Here is an 11,754-nt window from a genome sequence, read left to right as displayed (position 1 = left end):
TTAGATGCTTGGATGCAGGTGTAAATGCGCTGCTTTAAACCCTTTTTTAATATTTTACTAGGGCCAAGGGTCCACCATTGAGTGGAGATGAAGCCCTTAGGCTCCATTTGGGAAGAGAGTAAATACGATCATGTTCAATGCAAATCCATGATCTGCATTTGTATATACACTCTTCCCGAGCTGGCCTAAACCTTTTCATTTTGAGGTCATGTGGTGTTTGGAACCTAGCCTTTCTGAAGTTGTTAAAAATGCTTGGAACTTTAATGTGAATGGGTCCACGGCGGCAGGGCCTTGAAAAGAAAAGCTGAAATTTTGAGGAATTTAGAGGATATCCAATATAAATTGAGTGAAAATCGCAATAGTCTCACCCTCATTTAACTTGAGGCTGCCCTCCTTAGACAACATTCTAACTGGGGACGAGGTTAATTGGGCTAAAAAATCAAGAGTAGATTGACTAAAACTTGAGATGAAAACAATCATGTCTTTCACACAATTCTATTCGGAGAAACACGAATAAAGTTTGTAAAATAAAGGATGACGAGGGTGAATAAGGATATCAAAGATCATTTTAGTAGAAAGTTTGAAGAAAGGTTTAAATCGGAAAGTGTTAGTGGCGTTGAGAGTTTCATTACTGAAATTCATCGCTGTGTGACTGATGAAATTAATCATAAAATGACTTGATAAATTACTAACGAAGAAATCTATGGAACTCTCTTTATAATAAAGGACATGAAAGCCCTTGGCCTGGATGGCCTCAATGCCCTACTTTTCAAAAAAAATTGGAATGTGATATTGTGATTGAGGATTCGGTTGGCAATGTCATCAAAGCCTTTTTTTTTTTTTTCACTTTGGGAAGATGAATAGTGCTTGATAGAACTTTCATTACCTTCATCCCCAAAACTAAAAATCTTAATACAATACAGTGAATAATTTTAGACCAATTAGTTTCTATAATGTGATCTACATGATCATTTCCAAAATTCCGATCAATAGAATCGAACTATTTCTTGATGAGATTATATCCTCATACCTAAGTACTTTTGTTCCGAATAAACAAATCACTGATAATATTCTTAATACTCACAAGATGATGCACTCTATGAAAAGGAAAAGAGGTAATTCGTGGATAATGGCTTGTAAAATTGACGTAAAAAAGCCTACAATTGATTGGATTGGGATTTCATTTAGAAAGTAGTTCTTAATGAAAATTGGTTTCCATAGGCAGTGGGTTCTTAGTCTAGAGTTATTGAAGCTATTAGTTAGAGGCACTAGACAAGGGGATTTCCTATCTCTAGATATATTTGTTCTATGTGCGGAGGCTTTATCTCGTAGCCTTGAGAAAGAAGCAAATTGTGGATAAAAACTAATTGGGTGTAAGATCTCGAGGGAAGGCCCCTCAATCCCTATTCTGCAATTTGCCGATGATTGAATGAATTATCTTTGCAAAAACTTCATAAATGCATGCTTAAAAACTAAGGAAATTATGGACAATTATGCCTTAGCCTCATGTCAATCTCAAAATTTTGCTAAATCAGCTATTAGCTTTTCAAAAAACATCCCAATTAGGTTGCGAAAAATCATGTCTAGGATTTTGAAAATTCTCCTAGACATTAGAAGTAAGAAATACCTGGAAGCTCCAATTATTGATGGAAGGGTCTCCAAAGTCCTATTTAAATCATTAAACGATAGAGTTATTAAAAAACTTGCAGAGTGGAGGAAAAATTCTCCTTCTCTGGTTGGAATTTGACTCTTGCCAACTTGGCATCAAGTGTGATCCCTCAATATGTTATGATGAGATCTTTCAGAATTCCTAATAATGTTATAGAAAATATTGAGAACGTTCAGAGAGATTTTATATGGTCCGATTCTAATGGGAGGAAACTATTCACCTTATAAACTGAAATAGAGTTTGTAGTTTTAAGGCTTGGGTTGGATTAGGTTTAAAAAATCTCAAATGGATTAATAAAGCTTTTTAGCTAAGCTTGGATGGAAAATTCTCACAAATAAGAATAATTTATGGGTTAAAGTGGTTATGAGCAAATATCTAATAGGAAAAATCTTTGGGAAGCCTCCCCAAAAAAGGGCATTTCATGGGCCTAGAGAGGCATTTCATTGGCCCAAGACTTTATTAAGAGAGTTGGTTGTAATGCAAATTTATTGGAACCGGTGCAAAATTAAGATAGTATAAGTGATTTGAGTGCAAATTTTGATTTATTTTTGTTTAAATTTTTACCTTATTTTGTTTCATTGCAGTACAAATGAAGTAATATAAATAGGGATGCAAACGAATCAAATTGGATTTGAATTAAGGTATATCTGAATCCAATCCGATTTGAAGATCTGATCGGATTTCACAAATGCTGATTTGAATCCGTTAAGGATGTTAGATATCTGAATAAGATCCAATTTGATTCAAAATTTGAAAGTTTTAATAAATTATTAAAAGAAAAAACATAATTTATATAAAAAACAAAAATATAAGTATTTTTTGAACTATTTTCATCATATATTGATGAAGGATGATTTGACCCAACCTATGAAACGGTGACACGTAGACACTGACTCAACGTAAGCGACAACTCAGAATTGTGGCCCAGTACAACCAAGTAACGGGCCCATAAAACATCTCGCTACATAGTAGCGTGCAAAAGGAGGAGCTCACCACAATGCGAGCTCCGGGTTCCCCGGGCTACCTCTAAAGGGATATTCCGAGGCAACTTTAGCTTGCGAGCTAAGAAAACCAGCTCGCCTGAGCTCCCAAGCAGACAAGTCATTCCGAGGACCAATTCTACTAAGGGTACTTTTGAAGTATTTCGAGCTTGCTGCAAAGTAGCTCGTGAATGGGCCATACGAGCATTCCTCATGAAGCTTCTATCTGACAGGCCGTACCGATCAGACTGCCCCACGTCCCTTACTAACGATGCAGTCCCTGTCCTTTCGACAGTCTGCACCACGTCTCTCAGCGTGCCTGTTACTTTGGAGACGTGTCACTCACCTGGGCGAGGAGTACGCCACAACAGCCACCTGCGCAGCTCTGGCAGGTAATGGCTGTGGCAGGGGCCCAGTGGCGGTTATGCTCGATCTCACAAGAGCGCCCCTATAAAAGCCCTCAGGTAGAAGAGAAACTTCTTCTGGAGACCTCTAATCTCTCGAGTATAGTGATAAAGCGCGACCTACACTCTTAGCTTTTGTTTTCCCTTTGCTTCCTGTACACAATACTAACTTAAGCATCGGAGTATTCCCACCGGGTAAAATCCCCGGGAATCCTTCCTTTCATCTTCTTAGGTGCTGTCCGTTGTCAATAAGGAGCCAGTTAGCAGCCAGCTAGGAGTACCCGGATCGTGCAACATCATTTGGTGCCGTTTGTGGGAAACGCTTCAAAAGGCCTTTCTCTCTAAACTTTCTCAGTTCTTATCTTCCTCCAAACAATCCAACGATCATGGCTTCCTCTAGCAATGTTGGACGAAGCACGAAAATGGACAACTCCAGGGAACAACCCCATCTTCCTACTGTCTGTATCGGACAGTTCACCGTCCCCCTCTCTGCGGATAGAATCCCTGGCTTGAATGTGCCTTTCACAGTGGCACCTGTCGTCGTCCCACTCCTTGCTACAGCCGGAGCGACATTCAACGAACCTTCGGTTGTGCCCCCAGCGGCCAGCTCAAACCAACTAGAGGACTTGATGCAGTGCATGCGGGCCATGCAGGCCCAAATGCAACAGTTCCAACAACTTTAGCTCTATCAACAACACATACTGCACCAGTTCTCCCAGTATTAGTATCAGCAGCAGTTCCCCCAGCTGCCTCAGCCCGAACCTCAATAGTCGCAGTTCCTGCCTCGGAACCCAGCCTCGCAGCAAGCTAAGTCTCACCGCCAAGATGAGTGCCCCTCAGGCCAAGGAGAGGCCCCCCAAAATCTCCCAAAAAATCAGGCCTCCCCCTGCAACAGACGGGAGAGACCGGCTACCTCGATATCACCACGAGCGGATAGGTCGGGAGGACCCCAGCTCGGTAGGTCTACATCACCACAACAATCGAAGTCCGGAACCCCGATCCTTGAAAACCGGTACGAGATCCTGGAAGCGGACTCCAAGCAGGACCCCTCTGTCAATAACCATCACCAGCAGACTGGGCTACTCCCTGCGCAAATCATTCTGGACAACGCAGAGGTGAGCAGCACGAACGCCGAGCCCACCAAGAAGCAGAGATGCCCTACCAAGCCCTCCGATCTATCACCCGTGATTTGCCCGATCTCATGGGCAAAGAAGAGGTAAGCTCAACCGAAGTCAAAGCTCCCCTCCTCTCGGTTCCGTCCCCTCTGTCTTCCAAACTCCTGGCAGTCCCAATGCCCAATGGCTTCAAGCTCCCCCCTCTTGACAAGTATGATGGGTTGCTCGACCCGAATGACCACGTAGATGCTTTTCAGTCACAGATGCACCTGGCGTGGGCTAGTGAGTTGTGCATGTGCATGGCCTTCTCCACCACTTTTAGAGGAGTAGCCTGCACGTGGTACCGGAACTCGACACCCAGGTCGATAAGAAGTTGGGCACAGTTTGCACAAGCCTTCACGTCCCACTTCGTCACCAGCAAACGGTGCCCGTGAACTGAAGAAAGCCTCCTCAACATAGCGCAAAGAGAGGGAGAGCCCATCCGGGGCTATATCAAGTGGTTCAACGATGCTTGTATGCAGATACCATGCCTAGACCCCACCGTACGCCTTGCTACAGCCAAGAAGGGCGTGACGCACAAGGAGTTCAAGTGGCACATGGTCGTCAACCAACCCGCGACCATAACCGAATTTCTGAAGCTTGCGGACAAGTTCATAGCAACCGAAGAGGAGATCAACCAGAAGGGCGAGGGCGCACCCAAAAAAAGAAAGAGAGAAGGAGAGTCTTCTAGTCAAGGGGACAGCCGAAGAAAAAAGGAAACAATTCGGGGGGCAAAGCTGGGTCAATTGTTTTGGGCTCCTGTAGCGGACCGAGCTGATTACACCCCACTGAACGCGAAGCGAGCCAAGATCCTGATGGCGATCAAGGACGCCCCATACGTGAAGTGGCCACCACATCTGAGGGGGAATCCTAATGAAATAAATAAGAACATGTATTGCAGTTTCCACAAAGATCACAGTCACAGTACCGAGAGTTGTAAAAACCTTCGCGACGAGATAGAAGAGCTCATCCGACGCGGATATTTGAGAAACTTTGTACAAAACAATAATAACAATAGTAATAAAATAGGTCGACAAGGGAAGCACGATAAGGATGCTCCCGAGTCCAGCAGCAGGCTGGCTGAACAACTGCAGAGGCAGCCTCCGGAGGAGAGGCCAGTTCGGGGAACCATCCACATGATAGTGGGAGGTTCGATTGTTGCAGGTTGCACTTCAGCGGTAGCTCGGATGTTGGTTCGTGAGGCCACTCGGGAGGAGCAGAACCCCCCAAAGCGGCCGAGAACAGAAGAACCGATTTTCTTCATAGAAGATGATGCGCGAGGAGTCCAATACCCCCACGATGACGCGCTCGTGATAAAGCTAAGAATCAATGACTTCGAGGTCAGGCACGTACTCGTTGACTCAGGCAGCTCAGCTGACATCCTCTTCAAAGCTGCGTTTGACCAGCTTCAGTTGTAGCGAGGCAACCTAAAGCCTACAGACACTCCTTTGGTGGGCTTTAGCGAAGAAGAAGTCCGGCCCCTTGGGAAAGTAACAGTACCTGTGGAAGTCGACACATGGCCTTGTGTGGTCAGATTCAAACACGACTTCCTGGTGGTCGCGACCCCCTCCCCCTACAATGCCATAATAGGTCGACCGATCACCCATGTCCTACGGGCGGTGGTCTCCACCTACCATCTGGCCATGAAGTTCCCTACAGATTTTGTTGTGGGGGTAGTGCGGGGTGACCGGCTCGAGTCCTGCAAGTGCTATGTCGCCGCCCTGAAGGGAAAGACCAAGGTAGCCGATGACCTCGAACTGGAGCGACCTACGGAGCAAGGCGAAGAATGAGCCGCACCCACAGAAGAAAATGTCGCAGTCCCTACCTCAGCGGCAGACCCAACTCGGACGCTTCAAATCGTTGCTTCCGTCCAGGAACCTCTACGGTCATAATTGATAAGTTTCTTACTTCAAAGTTTAGATATTTTTGCATGATCTGCGGCAGAGATGCCCGGTATAGACCTCAAACTCATAACTCACAAGTATGAGTTAGACAAAAGAAATGCAACCAAGCCCGGAGCGATGGAAAGCGGTTGACGAGGAGGTCGAAAAGCTCCTCGCAGCTGACTTCATAAGAGAAGTCCGCTAACCGAGTTGGGTAGCCAATCCCGTTCTGGTAAAGAAGGCCAATGGCAAGTGGCGCATGTGCGTCGACTACACCGACCTGAACCGGGCTTGCCCAAAAGACTACTTCCCACTCCCCAAAATTGACCGATTGGTGGATGCAACCTCAGGGCACGAGTTGCTAAGTTTCTTGGACGCCTATTTGGGCTATAACTAGATCAAGATGGACCTGGCGGACGAAGAAAAGACTGGCTTCATCACGGAGTTCGGCCTATACTGTTACAAGGTTATGCCCTTTGGGTTGAAAAACACAGGGGCAACCTTTCAAAGGCTTGTAAATAAGTTGTTTGCATTGTTAATTAGCAGAAAAGTAGAATGCTATGTAGACGACATGGTCGTCAAAATTCAATTCTCACATGAATTAATACAAGATTTGCATTCTGTTTTTGAAATTTTGCGTAAGTTTAATATGAGACTAAACCTAAACAAGTGTGTGTTTAGTGTGACCTCGGGCAAGTTCCTAGGATACATCGTTAATCGGCGCGAAATCAAGGCCAACCCGGATAAAGTTAAGGCCATTTTAGATATGAGGCCACCCCGGAAGCTGAAGGAGGTTCAGAGGTTGAATGGCCGCATAGCCGCCCTGAGCCTCTTCATGTCTAAATCGGCGGATCGCTGTTTGCCGTTCTTTAAGGCAATCAAGAGCAAAGGGTTCGAGTGGACCCAAGACCGTCAGCTCGTGTTTGACGAGCTCAAGAAATACCTTGCTAGTGTGCCAATCTTAACCCGGCCCGAGGAGGGTGATATTTTAGAACTGTACCTCTCGGTGAGTGATGAAGTGGTCAGTTCGGTACTAATAAAGGAAGTAGATTGGGTCCAACGACCCATCTATTATGTTAGTAAAGTATTGAAGGTAGTAGAAACGAGATACCTGGAGATGGAAAAGCTAGCATATGCACTGATAATCGCAGCTCAGAAACTCCGCCCATACTGCCAAGCTCATACTGTTATCGTCCTCACTGACAGGCCCCTGAGGCAAGTATTGCTTAAGCCCGAGGTCTCTAGTTAGTTGACAAAGTGGGCCGTTGAGCTCAGCGAGTACGACCTCCAATACAAGGTGTGAACCGCCATTAAGGCCCAAGCCTTAGCAGATTTCATTGCCGAGTGCACGTTCAGCTTCGAAGCCCCTAGGCCGGTCGAGGGCGAGGTCCCCAGTTCGGGTGAGCTCGAAGCTCCCAGGCCAGTTCAGTCTGAGCCCAATGAGGTAGCAGCTAGTGTGGCATCTCTCCTAGTTAGGCCAAGCGCGAGCTGGGATGAAGAGCCCTGGATCCTTGTAGATGGCTCCTTGAACCAACGGGTAGTGGGGTCGGAATAGTCCTGCATGGCCCAAGTGACACGAAACTGGAGTATGCACTACGCTTCGAGTTCGCAGTGTCTAACAATGAAATAGAGTACGAGGCGTTGATAGCTGGACTGGTCATAGCCAGAGAAGTAAAAGCAAAGCACATTGTTATCTACAACGACTCCCAGCTCGTGGTTAACCAGATCACCGACGAGTATGAAGCTCACGAGCCAACCATGATTGCCTACTTGACCAAAGTTAGAGAGGCCCTGCTCGACTTCCAGTCACACTTCATCAGACAGATCCCTAGTTTGGAGAATGCTGAGGCTGACGCCCTGTCCAAGTTAGACAGCACTAGCGACATCACCATGAGAACCATGTACATAGAGGACCTGTCTCGGCTTAGCATTATCAGGGGGGTAGAGGAGGTCTCTCTCGTTGTTAAAGCAGAGCCGAGTTGGATTGACCTGCTCGCGAGCTTCTTGCTACACGGGACCCTCCCTGCAGATCGCAATGCAGCCAGAAGGGTGCAGCGCTAGGCAGCCAAATCCATCATGATAGACGAGTGGCTGTACAGAAGATCGTACATGCTCCCTTATCTGGGTTGCTTGTGGCCTACCGAAGCTGAAATCGTACTCCGCAACACTCATGAGAGGTTGTGCTGCGGGCACTTGGGGGGCAGAGCTCTTGCCTAGAAAGCACTTCGATAAGGGTATTATTGGCCAACAATGAAGGCGGATGCCATTGAACTCGTTAGAAAATGTGATAGATGCTAGAGACATGCCAACATTCATCACTAACCCGTTGTCGACCTCAAGTATCTCACCAGTCCGTGGCCATTTGCACAGTGGGGCATCGATCTACTCGGGCCATTCCCGCCAGCAACGGGTGGAAGGAAATTCTTAGTGGTAGCGGTGGACTATTTTACCAAGTGGGTAGAAGCCGAACCCCTCGTAACGATAACAACCCGAAATGTCCAAAACTTCTTTTGGAAAAACATTGTATGCCACTTCGGATTACCTCGGGTATTTGTTAGACAGTTTTGTATGCCCTTAGCTTCAATCAAAATTGATGTACTTTATGAGTTTATTGTAAATGAATTAAAGTACATATTTGTTTCATGTTCCCTTCATATGTTTCTGTGTATTACCCTTAAACTGGACACTTATTGAGACTTGTGTTAGTTTTGAATGTTCACAGCTAGTGGGTCGGTCTGGGGAGACCTATCCTGACAAGGCTGACATTGTGGTGCCACCAAGTCGGTTGGGGTGGCTTGTCTCAGCTACCGGGGTGAGACCCTAGGCACATACAGTGTGGGATTAATTGAATCTTTGAACTGGACCAGATTTCTAGTATTGCCTTGGACCTTGGAGATTGATGGGCAAAACTGGAAAGTTACATCCGACCCCTAGACTCGATTATGATACTGCACTAGATGTCGGATCGGGCTGTCTTTGATGTACCAATCAGTGAGATCCTTAGCGGGGGTCAAAACCTGGGTATGTTTCATCTGAGTGGGTGATCATAGTGACAGGATCAGCCCCTTTGTCGGACAAAGGTAATGATCGGGGATGCACTCTCACTGTTGGAAACCAAGACTGCTGGCAGCCGATTTCAACCATTGAAATTTGTTTTGCAAAATATATTTTATATGAGATATAAAAGTATATATATTATGGTTTCTAAAATGTTTGCAAAAAGGGTTTTAATTCCCGGGATCCATATAAGTGGAGAGTGCAACACTGTTCCTTGCAGCCGAGGGAGAGGTCCTCTCTTGTCGGGCAGTGTATGATCATTATGGGCTGAGAGGTTAAGTGTAAGACCATTGAGGATAATACCTGATGGGCTAATCTTGCATCTGCCCACAGTCCCTGGGTGTTACAAGGTGGCTTGGCCTAGGGACTACTTAGGGTAAGTGTTGGGCTCATAGAGCCCATTTGATGGGTTTCAGGGGGTGCACTGTCTTTAACAGTGTATTCGACCAGGCCTTGTAACAAAGACTGGGCCGAACCAATGTGGCTGATGTGTAGATCAATGCTTGGGTCCCACGCCATAAAAGGAAGCCCAACTGGGCAGCAGTTAGGAAGGTTGAGTGAGTACATAAGCTTTATGGGCCTAAATCCCACTTTGAACTGGGCTATTTATTTAGTTAATTAAAGGGGCGAATTCTGAGATGGATTAGCAGATAGGATAGGGTCTTAATCCTATCCACTCAGAGAGTCCAGATCTGAATGTGATTCAGATCTAGAAACCTCCTAATGGGATTAGGATAAAGCTAATCTAATCTGCAGATAAGATAAGGGTTTATCCTTATCATTAGAATAGAAGGCTGATCCAAATATGATTTGGATAAGCACCTCCTAATGGGATTAGGAGCTGATCTTTTCAAGTTAACAAAAGGAAGGAGGGGGCGGCAGCCTTGAGATAGAGCAAGAAACACATCAGATCCTCTTTACTGCTGAAATCAAGAAGAGAGAATTCTGCACCCTGCGAATACTCTCTTGCCGCCCTGTTTGCCAGTTCGATCTCCAGCTGTGGGAGAAGTCAAGATTGGATCTTGACATCAATTTTTTGAGAAAGGATTGAAAAGGGAGCTGTGCTCACGTTCCATCCTGCTGTTTCTTGCGAAGGACAGAGTTCTTGGGGAAGAACACTGCTGATTCTGCTCCATCCTGCACTGCACCATCTTCAGTGGGAGCAGTCTTTGGATCCTTCCTTGGGCGTGAACACCTTCGTTGGGAGATATTGCTTCTCCGTATCAGGTATCATTCTCTCCCATTCCTTTTGGTTCAGATCTGGTTCAGTTTAAGGTTCAAGATTTATCTTTGAAAATATGATTTTCTAAATAGGGAATGTGATTCCCAGTTGAAGGGAGAGAAAAAATTTTGAAATTCGTCCCTTATTCCGCAATCTTTGGGTGTCCATCTGATGGATCTCTCAAACCTTCAGTATTGATTTTCGACAATGGCAAACAGTTCGAAGACATCAAATTCCAAGATTGGTGCCAAGACATGGGAATCCGACAGAACTTTACTTCAGTCGCACACCCTCAGGCAAACAGTCAGGCAGAAGTAATGATTAGAGCCATCCTCCCCGGATTAAAGGCACGGTTGGACCGAGCTAAAGGATTGTGGGCAGATGAACTACCCAATGTTCTATGGGCATACCGGACCATGGAGAAGACCGCTATGGGAGAAACACCATTCAATCTCACCTACGGCACCGAAGCAGTGATCCCCGCAGAGATCGAAGTACCTACGTTGCACTTAGAAACATATAGTGATCAAACAAACGAAGATGAGCTACGTACCAACCTCGATCTATTTGACGAAGTAAGGGACCTCGCATACATTAGGACCGCAGCCTACCAGCAGAGAATAGCTCGGTACTATAACGCCAGGGTTAAGAAGCGAAACCTCCACATTGGCGACCTGACCCTTTGTAAAGTTATGGTGCCTGAGCCCGGCGTTGGCAAGCTCGGGTCCAACTGGGAAGGTCCTTACCGAGTGAAACGAGTGGTCGGGGAAGGAGCTCGAGACCCTCGAAGGGAAACAAGTACCTCGAGCATGGAATATTGTCAACTGAAGGCAATATTATCTATAAAAATCGAGTAGGTCACGAGCCACTCCCAAAGCCTAAGGGCCAGAATACCAAGCTAACATGACCTTGGCACAACAGGATCCTGTCGTCTCTATGGCATGGGTAGACTCCGAGAGTTGGCCACGAGCCACTCCTTAAGCCCAAGGGCCAAAACACCGAGCTAACAAAGACCTTGGCGTGAAGAAAGATAGCCACTTTAGTGGCGAAGGTAAGGTATGAAATATCGAAGGCGTAAGCAGCTCGGGTCTAAACCCTACAAAGCATATTTCATCTCAATATGTTGAACCGAGGAATAACCAACCAATGCATAGTTCGGGCGTACATAGTAGTCACTTTGTGGCATACCATGGAGGCCTTAAACGTTAAAGGACAAATCGGGATAACGACTACCGAAGAGTCCTACTTCGGGCATGTAGCTTTAATAGTTCAAATGATGAGATCGCTTTAGCAAAAAAAAAAGGGAGTTCATCATACTCAAAAGAAGGAAAAAACTTTCATTGTCAAAAAAGAAAAGAAAAGAAAAGAAAAATAACAAGTGCAAT

Source organism: Nelumbo lutea, chromosome 2, assembly GCF_056320005.1.
Source record: "Nelumbo lutea isolate HS-2025 chromosome 2, American lotus-T2T, whole genome shotgun sequence".
NCBI lineage: Eukaryota > Viridiplantae > Streptophyta > Magnoliopsida > Proteales > Nelumbonaceae > Nelumbo > Nelumbo lutea.
This window is presented reverse-complemented; position numbering follows the sequence as displayed.